Raw genomic sequence first — 14,557 nt, forward strand, 5'->3', positions numbered from 1 at the left:
AAGGATCCTCTTACCGTCACCTGCAAGTGAGCTGATCTCTCCTCTGAGGCCTTCTCTCTGTTCCTTCAAAATCAAGAGTTCCCCCCCGCCCACCTCCACCCCCAATAACCATGGTCGTTTTTGTATCTGCCCAGCAAATAGCACCCTTTTGTCCTGCACAAGTTCCTAAACAAACTTAATCTCTCTAACACTGTGACAGATGACATTTAGATGTCCTTGTTCCCCTTAAAATGAGTTTTATTGACAATCAGAGAACAAAAAGAAGGCCCGGAGAAAGCCCAATGTTTTATAGGCGTCCCTAAACAACATCTCCATTCTCAGTTCAGAGGGTGTAGAGAGAGAGTTTAAAGTAGCCCCCCCCCTTCCCCATTTTCCACTGCTTTGCAATATCACCATGACAACAGATATAGAAATCACTTAGTGACTCCTAGAAAGAAAACACACTGACACAGTCCCCCCTTCTATGGCGAATCAAACTAAAGCCTTCATTCAAATGGCTATTGAGCTTGGGCATTCATGTAAGGGCTGGGGTGGATTTTACACAGGTAGCTACAACAGAAAGGCCAGCCTGAACTCCAGCCACAGCATATGGTAAAGTCTCTGCTTAATTAATGCATCCTCAATAGAATTTATCCATTTTAAATTTGTTTTCTTTTACTTGAAACATCATTAATGTAAAGGGCAACATTAATCAACATCTTGCAAACTTAAAGGGCATTAAAGAGTGATCTTTTCTCTCCCCCTCCCTCTCTCTTTCCCCCTTATGTAAGAGAATCTTTCAAGTAGTTCAGCAAAGAGCATATGATTCCTGGCACGTTAGGAGGGTCCTCAGTCATAAGGCACATCTAAAGAGGCCTCTACCGGCCAGACTTGCTAGTGCAACAAAGTCCTTAATTAATTGGGGGATGGAAATGCAAACAGGAAAATGACTTCATGTTTGATTGTTTGTTTTAATTGTAAAGTTGCTCATGGAACAGATAACTTTAATCTAGATAACTTTAGTCTCTATCTTTGTATCAATCTATATTGGGACTATTTTAAACAACCTTCAGATATGTAAGGAAGTTGCTTGTTCTTTAAAAAAAAGAAATATTGACTGTGCGGCATTTGCCTCTAAGATTATATGATTAAAATAAACAGTAATAGTTGTTTATTTTTTGTGATGCGTGCTTTTCGTACATAACTTTGGACTTTAATCAAGACTATACAATCTTAATCAAGAAAACTATTGCTAAGTACATGATATTGTAATTTTTTAAGCTCTAGAGTTTTAAAAAGTACATTAAAGATTAGAATATTAAATCAACAGAATTAAAAATAATTATGGGATTTTATTCCCCCCTTATAGAACAAAAGAAATACTTGAAATTATCCACTGTCATACCTGTAAGCAGCCAACAAAATTAGAAATAACTATCTCTTTTTTATTGTGATAATCCTTTTTCCTTAGCTAGCCATTATTTTCTATCTTTCTGGAAACAGAATCTAAATCTAGAGTATTATCTTCTTTGATTGTTCTTTTAAAATGCTGTTCAAAATACAATCCAGGATGTAAATTACCTATGAAATGGACATATATAACTCGCACCAAACTACTATTCTCTAATGGCAGCTGTCCTTTACAGTCCTTCCTTACTCTTGACAGCTTGCATTTCCAAAAGGTTATTTTATGTCATGTCATATGATGTGTATTTTGATTTAATTAATGATGCAATTCTAGAACACTTTGGGGGAAGCAAGCCATAGCAAGTTAAATTAGATTTATTTTCAAGTGAGTATACACAGAAGTGGGCTACAGATCAATCCACTTATGTTAATGACTGGAAATGCAAACTTTGAAATGAGACAAAAAGAACTAATGAAAGGTTGCAAGTTTACAAGAAACATTTACAACTTTTAGCCAATTGCCTTTTGAGGTAAACCCCCCCTCCAACTTTCCCAAATCTGATTCTCCCGTTACATTCTCTGTTAATGCAAAGATTGTCATAAGGTGGACTGCTTCAATTAGATCTGCCTGTGACACATTCTTTGCATCTTTGTTTATATAAATTGACAGACCATTTTATCCTTGATCACCTATCTTCAGTTCCTTAGATGTGGGTGGAAAATGAATTGTGTGATACTAGAATGACTTCAGTTTGATACTGCACCGCCAGAATATCTTTTAAAAATATGAACTGCTAGTTTTAAAATTGTCACCTTGCAGTCACAACAGTGACACCTACTGGGGAAAACAGGAATTGGGAAATATGTTTTGGATAATAGAAACCTAGCTTAGCCTGCTTATTTATTTATTTATTTGGATACAAAACAAGAAAGGGTGCTTCAAGAGTTTTTCCAAAATACTCCTCGCCACCCCAATGCTCCTAATGCAATACACACATGCTAAGAACAGTTTTACATTTTCTTTGGGGATTTGCTTTTCAGTGGTAAAGCTGTATTGGTGCCAAATAGAAAAAGACAGCAAAGTCTCTCTTGAATAATTTTGCGCAGTGATGCTGTTAATCACAAGAATGGAAGCCATAATACTGTACTCGAGTGCTGTCTGTCATAAAAAAGAAATATGACAGAAAGTGACGGACTAAATAGATAGCCAAACATGTTTTAAATAGTCTGAAAAGTGTTTTAATGGATCTGTGAAAACATACATGGAGAGCACTGGCATCTATGATTTCAGAATTTTAAATAAAATATCTTGTTCTTAGCTAACTATTTGTTACATTGAAAGTACTCTAAACAGAGCCATCCTAAGCAGAATTGTACCCTCCTAGACCCATTTATTTCAGTGGTCTGAGATGGGTTTAACATTGCTTAGGATGGCACTTTAAATGATGGCAACTTCAGCATCATCTGCTAAAATTGCAGGGGATACAGGACTTTCTAGTGCCATCTTACCTATTATCAAAAATGCACACAGAATGCATATAACTATGTCACCCTATGATTAGTTACATAAGCAATATGTTGCACCTCCTTGATTTTTAAAATCATTTTAGCCTAACTACATAGATTGAAATACATTGTGTTGTATCTATTATCAGACATATTTATTATGGCTTTTGATGCAATGCAATCAAATATTTTACTGATATTGTCAGTAAAGACTGAACCGACATTATCGGACACTACATCAATAACTTAGAGAGTCATGTGCTTGCTCACCTGAAGAAAGGGCCAAATATGGAAGGTTCCAAAGCATCAGGTTCTCAGCTGCACCCTTTTTTTCTTAATAACCCCCCCTACCCCCCACCCCCCGGAGTAAGTCCCATTGAATAACATGGGACATTTCTGAGAAAACATGGTTAGGCTTACTCCTTTCAATGGAAAGTCTGAGGGAAGTGCAGCACTCTAAGCTATATCTTAAATAAGATAATAGAGACATGCGGGTTGGAAATGATCACTTGGTGATAGCTCTTGATTTTCAACTATGATAGATATTTTGGAGTAGGATCGATCTCTTTGCCTCCATGCCTGAAGCGTTATGATGGAGATGTGCAAATTAATTAATGGGATGATTTAGGGACTCAGTATTTTAAGTGTTCATAGAATTGTACTCTTAATGACAGAGGTTTTGAATAATTCCCTGGCAAAAATAAATTTACTTTTTTGTGATAGGCTGGTCCAGAATCAGAAGCATATTCTTTACAGCAAGAAGGAAGTTTGATTTTAGAGTTTTGATGTTTAGGCATATGTTGAAGTAGTATGTCTTTCATTAACTTTGCTTTCATGGACTTTCATGGATACAGTGTTTGCCAGGGATCAAATGTTTGTTGTCGTGTAAATGTCTAGACTCTAGAGAATGTAGTATGAAAAATGCAAAGTTATTTCTGTCAAAGTAATCTAACAAGTGAACTCAGACTTTTCCAGTATCTGTCAGACTGGAAACTGCATGCAAAATTTCACAAGAGACTGCCTAAGGAATGATTTACAGGCTCACTTTCTAGGTACAGCTATGGTTTCTGCTGTTATGACAGAAGCAATGCCATTTGCTTATGAAAAGATTTAGTAACAGGGAGTTGAGCTTCCAGGGAAAGTTGGTCATGATTCAAGAATTTTTTTAAAGTCAATCCCAGTTAGAAATTAAATAGACTGTGTTGGCTAAGAAATTCAGGCCAACGTAAACAATATACAATTCCATTCTTCAAGAAATAATTAAAATGATCTGGAGGAAGCATTAATCACTTCTTTTGTTTTATGGAAAATTATTTTCTCTGGTTACTACAAAATTGAACAAATTTACTAGCAGAATTTAGCACCAAGCTGGCAATGTTGGTCAGTGAATTAATGCAGCAAGAGAAATTAGGCAGGATAGCCAGTGTAGAAATAAAATGCATCAAGTGCTAGAGATAATTGTACTGATCAATGTCTTTTAATTTTTTTTTAAAAAAAGTGTGTACACATTCAGGATGGTCTTTTGACTCCTTTATATCATGGAACGTTAATATTGCTGTTGTGGAAGAGAAACACAGTAGAAATTCTACTTGTGATCATCTTTGTATAACGTTGCCAATATTTGTTGCATCGGTGACCCCAAATCAGCCTTTACTCTTGTGATTAACAAAGGATTATATGAAAAACAGAGTGGGAAAACTGTGTTGTGTGTGACGTCTATTGTTTATGAAGAAGTTATCTAGTCATATTGTACATGATATAGAAAGCCAATGTTGAGCAACAGGACTGTACCTCAGGTGGCTGAATACAAACAAAGATAAATGCACAATTAGGCAGCAGCAGCAACTACTGCTCAGTTTTATGACTGCTCATTCCATCAAGGAAAATTGGTCCACAAATATTTAGTTTATTGGATTTTTCAGTTTCTTCAGCAATTTGTCAAAACTTGGAAGGACTACCAAAATCCCACTTCTCAGTGAGGTGATGGACTTGCCTTCACACTGAACCACTTTCAGACTGGATGGGGGCAGAAATGACTGAATGTATCCCCATGCAAAATGATTCCCTCAGCAAAGAAAACCTGATGTTCTAGTCTCATAGTTTTTGCGTGTTACACTTTTTTTTTTGTAATTTTCTTTTGGCATGGTAAGACATTCTGTCATGTGAGACCCAGTCTGCAGACTGAAGTGGTATGGACCAGACACAAATTTAGCTCCACGCCTAGGCCAAAGAAAAGTGGTATTCAATAGCCAAGGAAGCACCCAATTAAAATCAGAACCAAACTGAAGGACAAAAGAAAAAAATCCAAGCCAGCTCTGCTGCTTACAAAACCTGCCAAGTCACTCAGTGATGAATGTGGTAAAACCCTTCACGAGTTCCCAGGATGCTAGTTAGTTTGTAGAGACAAACTTAGATATGGGAAACGAAAGAGGCAGAAAGTATGCAATTGTCAAATTACTTACTTAGCAGTGCAATCAGATTTAAACAATTTATTTGCTACTGTTTCATTGACTTTAAGTTGCTGTATTCTCGGAAGAAGCTAATAGAAAGATCACAGAAAGTGCTTCAAATAATTGTTTTCTGCTATATTAATAATTTTAAACAAGTCACCGCCTTTGTTTTTAGGGTGAAAAACATGTGCTATAATTATAGATAACCATGATGTTTACATTGTACATTTCATTATAATATTGGTATACCATACCTTACAACAAATTGTCAAAAATGGACACACTTCCTGATAAAAAAAATTGCCAAGAAGGAAGCATTAGAAATCCCTGGCAACCATGGGTAAAAAAATGGCAGCCACTGGGACTGGGGAAATAGTTGTTATGCCTCTAATTGTATGACTGGAGGCATTGCCTTTAAGACAATATAGGGTTAAACAACTCGTGTGTGCATACAGTGAGAAAAAAGTTACCAGGTAAAATATTGCTATGTATTATTTATACAGCACTATTGTGTACCCAGCACTTTACACAGTATTATTAGCAAAAAAGACAGGTCAATACCCCTGAGAAGCTTGCAGTCTGTGAGAAGCTGGCGGTCTAAATTTCAACAGAGTGAGAGACAGCAGAGGAAGGGGAATAGGGGGTTGAAAGGAATGGACTTATTTTACCTCACACACACACACACACACACACACACACACCCCCATGCAACTTATGATTACAGAAAGATTCTTATAAGTAGTGTATCAAAATGATCCGGAAAAAGCCATACTCCGTTTTTTCCAAAACATTTTTAGCTCAGCCATAGTAGGCCCCATAAAACAGTCAGTCCTGGTTGCATGGCTGTATGCAGTGGTGGGATTCAGCAGGTTCGCACCACTTTGGGAGAACCAGTTGTTAAAATGGTGCTTGTAAACAACCACTTGTTAAATGATTTGAATCCCACCACTGGCTGTATTTGGTCTGTACAGTAGCCACTTCTAAGAGCATGACCAGAGACATTATCCTACAGAGATTAATCAGTAATGGAAAATGGATCGGTGGAGTTTCTGTGCAATATGACAATATGGGCTCCCCACCACTTAAAAAAAATAAAATCTCACAAGCTGGGGACAAATCTTGATTTCACCATGATCATGGGAAGGCTGGTTGAGTAAATCACAGTTATTATTATATTTGTTCATGTATAAGCGAGTGAATCCCAAATGGAACTTAAATATATACTTTCTTTTGTGCTAATGGCAATCATTCTTAAAAGTTGTTCCATCTCTTTTCTTTTGTTAGATTGGTCCCAAATGTAAAGTCAACATGTTTCTAAGTCCCTACAGAAAATGACAGCATTAGGCAATCTGGAAAGACAAAATATCAGATGAAAGAGAAATTTTGCTTTGGGTTTTCTTTAAAGGAAAAGACAGTAAACATTTTCATCATGAGTGATGTTGTAACAGTACTCTTACCTTCAGTGCAAGTATGTGCAAGAGAACATGATTATACCTTGGGTCCAGTAGGACACAAAAAAGAGAAAAATTAATGCAACCAAATACACCAAGTTACTATGCATTTCTTTATTTCTGTGAAACAAACAGACATATAAAACATGTTCAAAAGGTAAAAGGTCAGAACAGACGAATTCCTGGGAAAGCATTTTTACATACATCATACTTCCAGAACAAACCTTACATATTTTAAAAAGCTGTGCCACAAAAATTTTAAAATATATGGCTGCTTTACTTTTATTTTGTGAAACTTATTGGTTATCAATAGCTGTGCTGATTTTCCACCATTCTAACTTTTTAAATTTTATTTCAGTGTAATTCCCTCCTGTTTCATGTCAAAATTTTATTTGTTCATCTTTTCTTTTAAAAAGATCAAGCTTATTTTCCTTGATGCCCTAATATACATAATTCAATAAACAGTTGTTCTTAGAAGAAAAATAAAGTCAAAGCATCTGGAACAAATGCTGTGTATGAAGTATTTGTTCCCTAAATTTGATGCTGCCTACATATTGACTTTTCATACAAATTAATTTAGATACAAATGTCTGATTTTGAAATGAATAAGAACAAACAAGGAAGATGATCTTTTCACTCTCTCCAATGCATGCATCAGTTCAGTACTATAACTATGCATTTAAAGAGACAGATATTTGCTTCCCTTTACTACAAACCAGTGAAACTGTACAGGAGCAGTTAGCTGCATATCCCTGTATTCTCCAGAAGAACTGTCCAAATTGTATTAGAGTTTGCTTATAATGATGTTATATGATATCCTGGATGCGATACTTGTACATGTGGAGAATTTAATATTGATTTACTGTATCTTTTTGCGTATCTTTGAGCAGCATATATAGCCATTACAGCTGTTGGTGGTATCTATTTTATCTTTTCATAATTGTCATTTCTAGGTCTACTTAAGATTAAAATATGAAAATGACATCACGTGGACGCAAAAAAGTGCATTAGCTAGGTTATCAGCAATTTCCTGGCAGAGCCATCATTTTTTATTCCTGTTCACTCCCATTTTATTGATGAAAACTGCACAGTTTTTTATTAGAAACTTTTTTTTTAGTTGAAATAAGGCCACAAAATGAGCTCCTGTTATATAAAATTCCCAAACAGGTGAATTTTGCTCCTCCATCCTGGCTTTTATAACCAGTGACTGTATAATTTTATTCCATGTTCTGGAACAGTTTTGTCAAAGGCTGAGGTTGGCTGGATGCAAAAGGGGTGGGTGGGAATCCTTTGAAAAGTTATTTATCTCTACCTGCCTTTTAGTAATGAATCGTTTCATTTACAGTCGGTTGGGGATAAGGAAATATTGATGTTCGCATAGCTTGGGTGTTGTCTAGCGGATACTTAAAGGAGTCTGAATATCAAAAGTTGTATGGCTCGTTCCCATTGGTCAGAAATCATATGCATCAGTTATGCATAGAAATATTTCCTGCATGTGCTGGAGCAGGCAATTCTCTTTCCCCCAGCCAACCATTTGAACATGCACTTCACGCATTTAAAGCCACAAGGGGTTAGTCAACGGGGCAAAAAGAAGACCTTTTCAAGGGCCAATAGTCCCAACATTCTCTTTACAAGCTGTTCATGCACAAGTTATACAGCTGACAAAACAGAGTAAAGGCTGCAAGAAATCCTTGGAAGCAACCTTCATTATACAAGTCCTCCCAAACACTTTTTACAAAATGCCACTGCAAATAATTTCTAAAGGATCTAGGTTTGTTTAAAAAAAACTAAAGATAAATTTCTGCCTAATATTCAATCCATTGCTGCAGATTGTATTTAATTATATTTGTAAACGACTGAGTAGTATCTGTTCATTAATGCATAGAATACCTACTTTCTTATTAAAGTTGAGAGGAGTTTTTGCGGTTGTTGTTGTTGCCATCTAGCTAATAAAAGCTTTTTTTAAAAAAAAACTCGGCAGCATTTTTGACAGGGTTGACTCCAGACGGCTTTCCAGCTGGGGTCTGGGGCCTGGGTGAACTTTCAAAATTTTCCCATTTCAGCTGCATCAAAGTGAAGGAAATTCAAGGATCACTAACGTCTCAGATGGTAGCACTTGCCCTAACAACCAAGGTTCAGGAATTCTTTGGAGCAGGCTGAGGTCATTTTTCTCCCCTTTTCTCCTAATGCTTTTCTCTATTAATCAGAGCTCACAGCTCAGATTGGTCTTCAACTTCCTCCCAATCCTGGCTAAGCCTGTCATTTCTAGCTATTATTTACTTTAATGGACTTTGGCTGATCCCTTATGAAGCTTTGGATCTGAGAATAATACGGCTGGAGAGTAACGGGCGCGGAACCCGGGTGTGGGTTTGCCTGCCGATTAACCATGGCAGATGGGCTTTACTGCGGTTTCCTGTGTGCCGAGTGTTGATTGAGAGGGTATAATGAGCGAGGTGGTGTCAACACAATGGCTGCAGCCACTTCATTGCACCTTGCGTCTAAACAACTCCTTTTTTCTAAATCTTTGGGTTGTGAAATTTTAGGAAGTCAGAGCACAAGAACAAGCACAAAACCAACTGTAAATAACCATGAATGTTAATCCAATGCTAATTGGTCCTTTCTTTCATTCTAGGAGCATTTTGCTCAGTTGTTGTTTTTTAAAAAAAGGCAAATTAATGATATGGACAGTTATATATAATTAGACTTTTATTTCAGCTTAAATGCTAATGCAACCATGTAGCAAACTTAATTATTATTATCTCATTAATTTCCTGGATGAATGTTTGCCACAAAAGCTTGCCTCCAAATCATCTTATGTTCTACATTTTTTTTGATACCGAAGGGATATATATATATTTTAAGGGGGAGAAAATCAATTACCTATTGTGTGGAGAACACACGCACACAAATGACAGCAGCAAAATTACTTAATTTCTGGCAGAAGATGTCACAATCATCCCAGTTTGTAAAAAAAGAAACCAAAAAGCCAAATGCAGGTGTTTGCCAGAGTACTCATAAAATATATATCATGTGTACTTTTTTTTTACACAATCCTTACTTTAAAGATTTCACTTAATTCCTCCTTTTCATCGATGGATTAAAATCACAACTATTGATTCCTTTATTCCTTTGGGACTTTACCCATCTGTCTTATCTCTTTCATCCCTGCACCCCTCGGTTTGAGAGAAGAGTTGTGCAAATGAACTGAGGGAAATCTGGAGAAGATTCTAGGTCAAGTTTGTGTACAAGAGTTGAAATTTTTAGTGACAGTCTTCCCTCGCCGCCAAGGAAAAGTTTCCACACAGTGTTCCACAAATGAGCCCAATTATCCCCCTCCTTTGAAAACCATTATCAAGTTTTTTTCAAAACTTCTTTCATTCCACTGTTGTCATTCAATGAAAAGGAAACTAACCACCATGTCAAGACAACTCGGCTGCCTAGCAACCAAGAGCCACGTTTTAATTCTGACTTGCTTCTGGTCTTGGCTAATGGAAAGTGACTATGTTAAGCCAGTCAGAAGAGTTGTTTGTCACTTGTGAAATGCAAACAAAACAACATTGTTGTCCAAAGTACCAGGCGTGATTGATGCAAAGATTTACAGTAACATCATTCATTTTCCCTTGTGTTTTAGTGGGATGGATGTCATATCTTTTCATGCTTTATTAAATGCTTTATAAGACCTAATAAACATGATGCTTTTTGTCCCCGAAGAGTCTAAAGAGGTGTTTTTGTCTTATTCTAGTGACCTAGAACTTGTGAATTGTAATGAATCTATTCAACATGCCTTTGACACTTCAGTAAATAATTTAATAATGGAAATCATCAGCCATGAAGTGGGAAACAAAACAAACAAGCAAAAATATCAGAGGGAGCAGAGCAGATGAAAATTAACAGTGAAGAAAGGAAAAGCAATGTATTAAGCTATTATTTGTAAAGATGTAAACTTGGACCAAACTTTCCCACACTTGAACAATTGCATATTTGAGATGCGCAGGGAGGGGGGTGGAGGGAAAGGCTAAATGTGTTGCCCTTTCAACAGCAGAATTTTAAAAAAACTTGCAGACACAAATTAAAAAAACCTTTGCCTGTTGCAATGCACCAGCAACTATTTCTATTGATGCTGTTATTACTGTTCAGCACAGTGGTGTATAAAATGCTAGAAATGTTACAAGTTGCATTGCTGTTTATTATCTTGTAATAGAAGGGAGATAAAACACAACTATGACCAGTTTTAAATATGCTATTTGAAGCAGTTCAAAAGTCAGTTTTACTTATTTGTTCTTAAAAGGGGAATTGTCCACTGTAGCAACAATTATTGTCCTGGTTCAGTCCAAGTCTTGGATCCTGCCAGAATTAACTGCTGACAGGGGACTCCCATCAGCAGAGTGCTACTTTCCCAGGTCTTTTGTACTGCAGCCTCAAATGTCTCCTTTCTGCTGATCTTGCAGGATGGACAACTGCCCCTCCCCCAGAATAACACAGGAGAGGATTTGGAGGTCTGCTGCTGGAGGGGGGAGCAGCAAAAACTACTCCCCTAGGTATGACCCAACCTTCATACTTCTCCCCCTTCATCTAGTCCAATGTTCTTTTCCACAACCATGACTCTCCTGCTGTTCTTCTGTTCATTTTCAGCAACTTAGCAGAGGTATACTGCCTTCATAAAAGAGACCTTTTTCCCAGTCCCATGGACTTTGCATGATCTACAGCAGAGGAGTGGGAAATCCCCAAACAATGCTAATATTCTAGTTCTTTGACTGCATGTTCCACACTAAGCATATGATAGACATTATACACAATGCATAAAGTGGGGGGTGGGGACAGCTACTTGGCGGGTGGGGACAGCTACTAGGCTCAGTGAACATATACCATCCAAAAGAGTGGCATCATCAGTCCATGGATCAGGGTACCACACTTTCTGCCCAAACCCTAGGTGGAAGCTGACTAAGGTCAGCTCCACCCGAGAAATACCCCTGGAATGTTTGCAGCCATGTTGGCACAGCATCCTGGGCTTATGGGGCTGGGACTTGACAGCTTCTTGCAGGGTCACGTGCCACAGAGCTGTGTGGATCCCAGGTTCCTGCCTATCTGCCTCCTCTGCTGGTGCATTTGCCCCTTGTGCCAGAAGCCATGGCTTTACCAGCTCCAGAAATGAGACTCCCCCCTGCCCCCCCCCCATTTTGGCTCTTAACGTACCAACATGGAGCAGGAAATATTCTGCCTAAGAACAACACAGCACCCTGTTAACACAAATCATGTTTTCCCCCAGTGCAATCCTGTCTTCAGTATACTTGGAAGGCTTTATTTCTGTTTAGGATTGCACTGCTTCAGTCCCATTAATTTTTTAAGCAATATAAGTATCTTGCTGATAGCTGGACTCTGACTTTTGTAGATATACTTTCAGTCAGCTACAATTCTTCGCGGTGCATGCATTCTACAAAATTGTGTGCCCAGTGAGGTAGGTGGAGTATTCTTTCTGGGCTACTTGTGTAATAGCCATTGTTCGAAATCATTATCTTTTCAAATGGTAAAGGAGTATTTCATTATTGAAAGCAGGCCTTCCTGCCTTTTTTTTTTAAAAAAAAAGATAAGGTGATACATGGGATTTTTTTATATTATCCTTATGAGGGAGCTTAGGCTGAGGGATAGTGACTTGAAAACGGCCATCCTGACAGCTGGAATGTGACACTGATAGGGAGATATTTTCAGAATGCATTGAATCAAAAAGTAACCTAAATATGATCAGTCCATTACCAGTGGCAGACTGTGGCAGACGGTGATGGTAAATTGGTCCTGGACCAAACCAAGTTAAGCAGCCCCTTTAGCACTTGTTTCTGACCTAGCCAGTGACTCTGCTTGATTCTGGCTAGCAGTGACCCCCCCCTCCCCGGCCCAGGTAGTAAGTGATACACTGAACATTACCAGTAAATTACATTGCCAGACCTCCCTTTCCATTAATCTTTGAAGGAAGAGCCAGGGTGGTGTGGTGGCGAAGAGCAGATGGACTCTAATATGGAGAACCAGGCTTAATACCCCACTTCTCCACATGAGCTGCAGACTCTGGTCTGGTGAACAAGGTTGTTTTCCCACTCCTATACACGAAGACTGCTGGGTGTCCTTGGGCCAGTCACCGTTCTCCCAGACCTCTCTCAGCAGAAGCATAGCTGGGCACACATGCCTGGGGCACACTCCATGTTTTCTGTCCCCCCCTGGTGGCCCTGTCCTCCCACATACCTTTTCCAGCCGGCAGAAAACATCAGGGTTGGGGCCGGGGTGCACACCCAATGCAACGTGTGCCCCCTGACCCTTTGTAACTTCGCCACTGCTCTCAGGTATCTGATGTGGGGAAAGGAAGGTAAGGTGTTTGTAAGCCACTTTGAGACTCCTTAAAGTAGAAAAAAGTGAGATATAAATCCAAACTACTCCTCCTCCTCCTCCTCCTCCTCCTCCTCCTCTTCTTCTTCTTCTTCAACCACCAATAAAATTACTTCCATATTCAGATTTCAGCCAACTAGGTGGGCTCCCATGGCTGGTCCAGTGACCCAATGGTGCCTGACTGTGCTCTGTGGTTTGCTCCCATTCCTTTGTACTGTCTTCAAAGTTCCATTTGCCTAGGATGGTGAAGAAGAGGGAAAGATTAACATGGGAAGAGAGTGACACATATATGTGTCGGATAGACACATCCAGATAGAACACTGTTTCATTCCACACAGTACAAAAAGACACCTGTGGGACATCTTTAAAAAAGGAGACTGCCTCTTTTTACTCCACACACAAATAAGAAGTCTAGGGGACATCTTAAAAAGAGGCAGCTTCTGGTGTGCTTTCTAGACAGCAAAGGTGTCACAGGGAAAATAGGCTGTTTCCTGTCCAACCGTTTTGCTCTCTGGCCAGTTTGTGCCCAACATTTTGTGTGCAGCTGAAGAGATTCTCCCTGCTGCCATTTGCTGAAACGTCCTAGGATGTTTGCTTTGCAGATTCCAATCCTGTACACTTTTTCAGCCCCAAAACTACACAGTTGTACTCAGCTAGCCCTGCCAATCCTAGCAATATATAGTTTCCATATTAAAAAAAATTAAAGGAGCCATCTTCGTAGCTATACAGACACAAATACAAGAATCTTTGCTGCTAGGAAGATGGGTCTGCTGCCCATTGAAAAGCATTGGGTTGACATGTCCTTTGTAGGTGGACAGCATTTTTTCTTACTGCACAGAAAAACTGAGACAGTCCTCTGAGGGCAAGTCAACCCAATGCTTCTCAATGGGAGGTAGATAGGTCTTCTGAGGGACTAAGATTCTCTTATTTGTGTCCTTGTAGTTGCATAGTATGGAGATTGCTCACCGAAAATTTAAAAAGTTGAAAAACAATATATTGCTGGAATTGGCAGGACCAGCTGAGCACAATTATGTGCTTTTTGGGATGTCCACCTGCAGACAGTGGCATAGATCACAGCCTGCAGACAGTGGCATAGTGCCAATGGGGCAAGGGGGGGCACAACGCCCTGGGAGGAGCCACAGCCAATGATGGGATTCAGTAGGTTCGCACCACTTCAGCAGAACCAGTTGTTAAAATGGTACTTGTAAACAACCTGTTAAATTATTTGAATCCCACCACCGGAACCGGTTGTTAAATTATTTGAATCCCACCACTGGCCACGGCCAGGCCATGAAGAGGCATGGAGGGGGCGGTGGTGGGCAGTGCCACAGCCGCAGTTTCCCCTCACTCCACCTCTGCCTGCAAAGCAAATGGTGGCAGGAAGAATCCCTT

General features: G+C 39.0%; 1 long non-coding RNA gene across 1 annotated transcript in view; it reads left to right on the forward strand.

Annotated features, from left to right (window-relative positions):
- Positions 1-476: 476 nt before the first annotated feature.
- The window catches only part of LOC125438090, a 33,342-nt gene continuing 19,261 nt past the window's right edge, over positions 477-14,557 (forward strand). The window contains exon 1 of the long non-coding RNA XR_007245291.1: positions 477-591. This is a non-coding gene — a long non-coding RNA (uncharacterized LOC125438090). The remainder of the gene's footprint in view (positions 592-14,557) is intronic.

This window comes from Sphaerodactylus townsendi, linkage group LG08 (assembly GCF_021028975.2).
Source record: "Sphaerodactylus townsendi isolate TG3544 linkage group LG08, MPM_Stown_v2.3, whole genome shotgun sequence".
Lineage (NCBI taxonomy): Eukaryota > Metazoa > Chordata > Lepidosauria > Squamata > Sphaerodactylidae > Sphaerodactylus > Sphaerodactylus townsendi.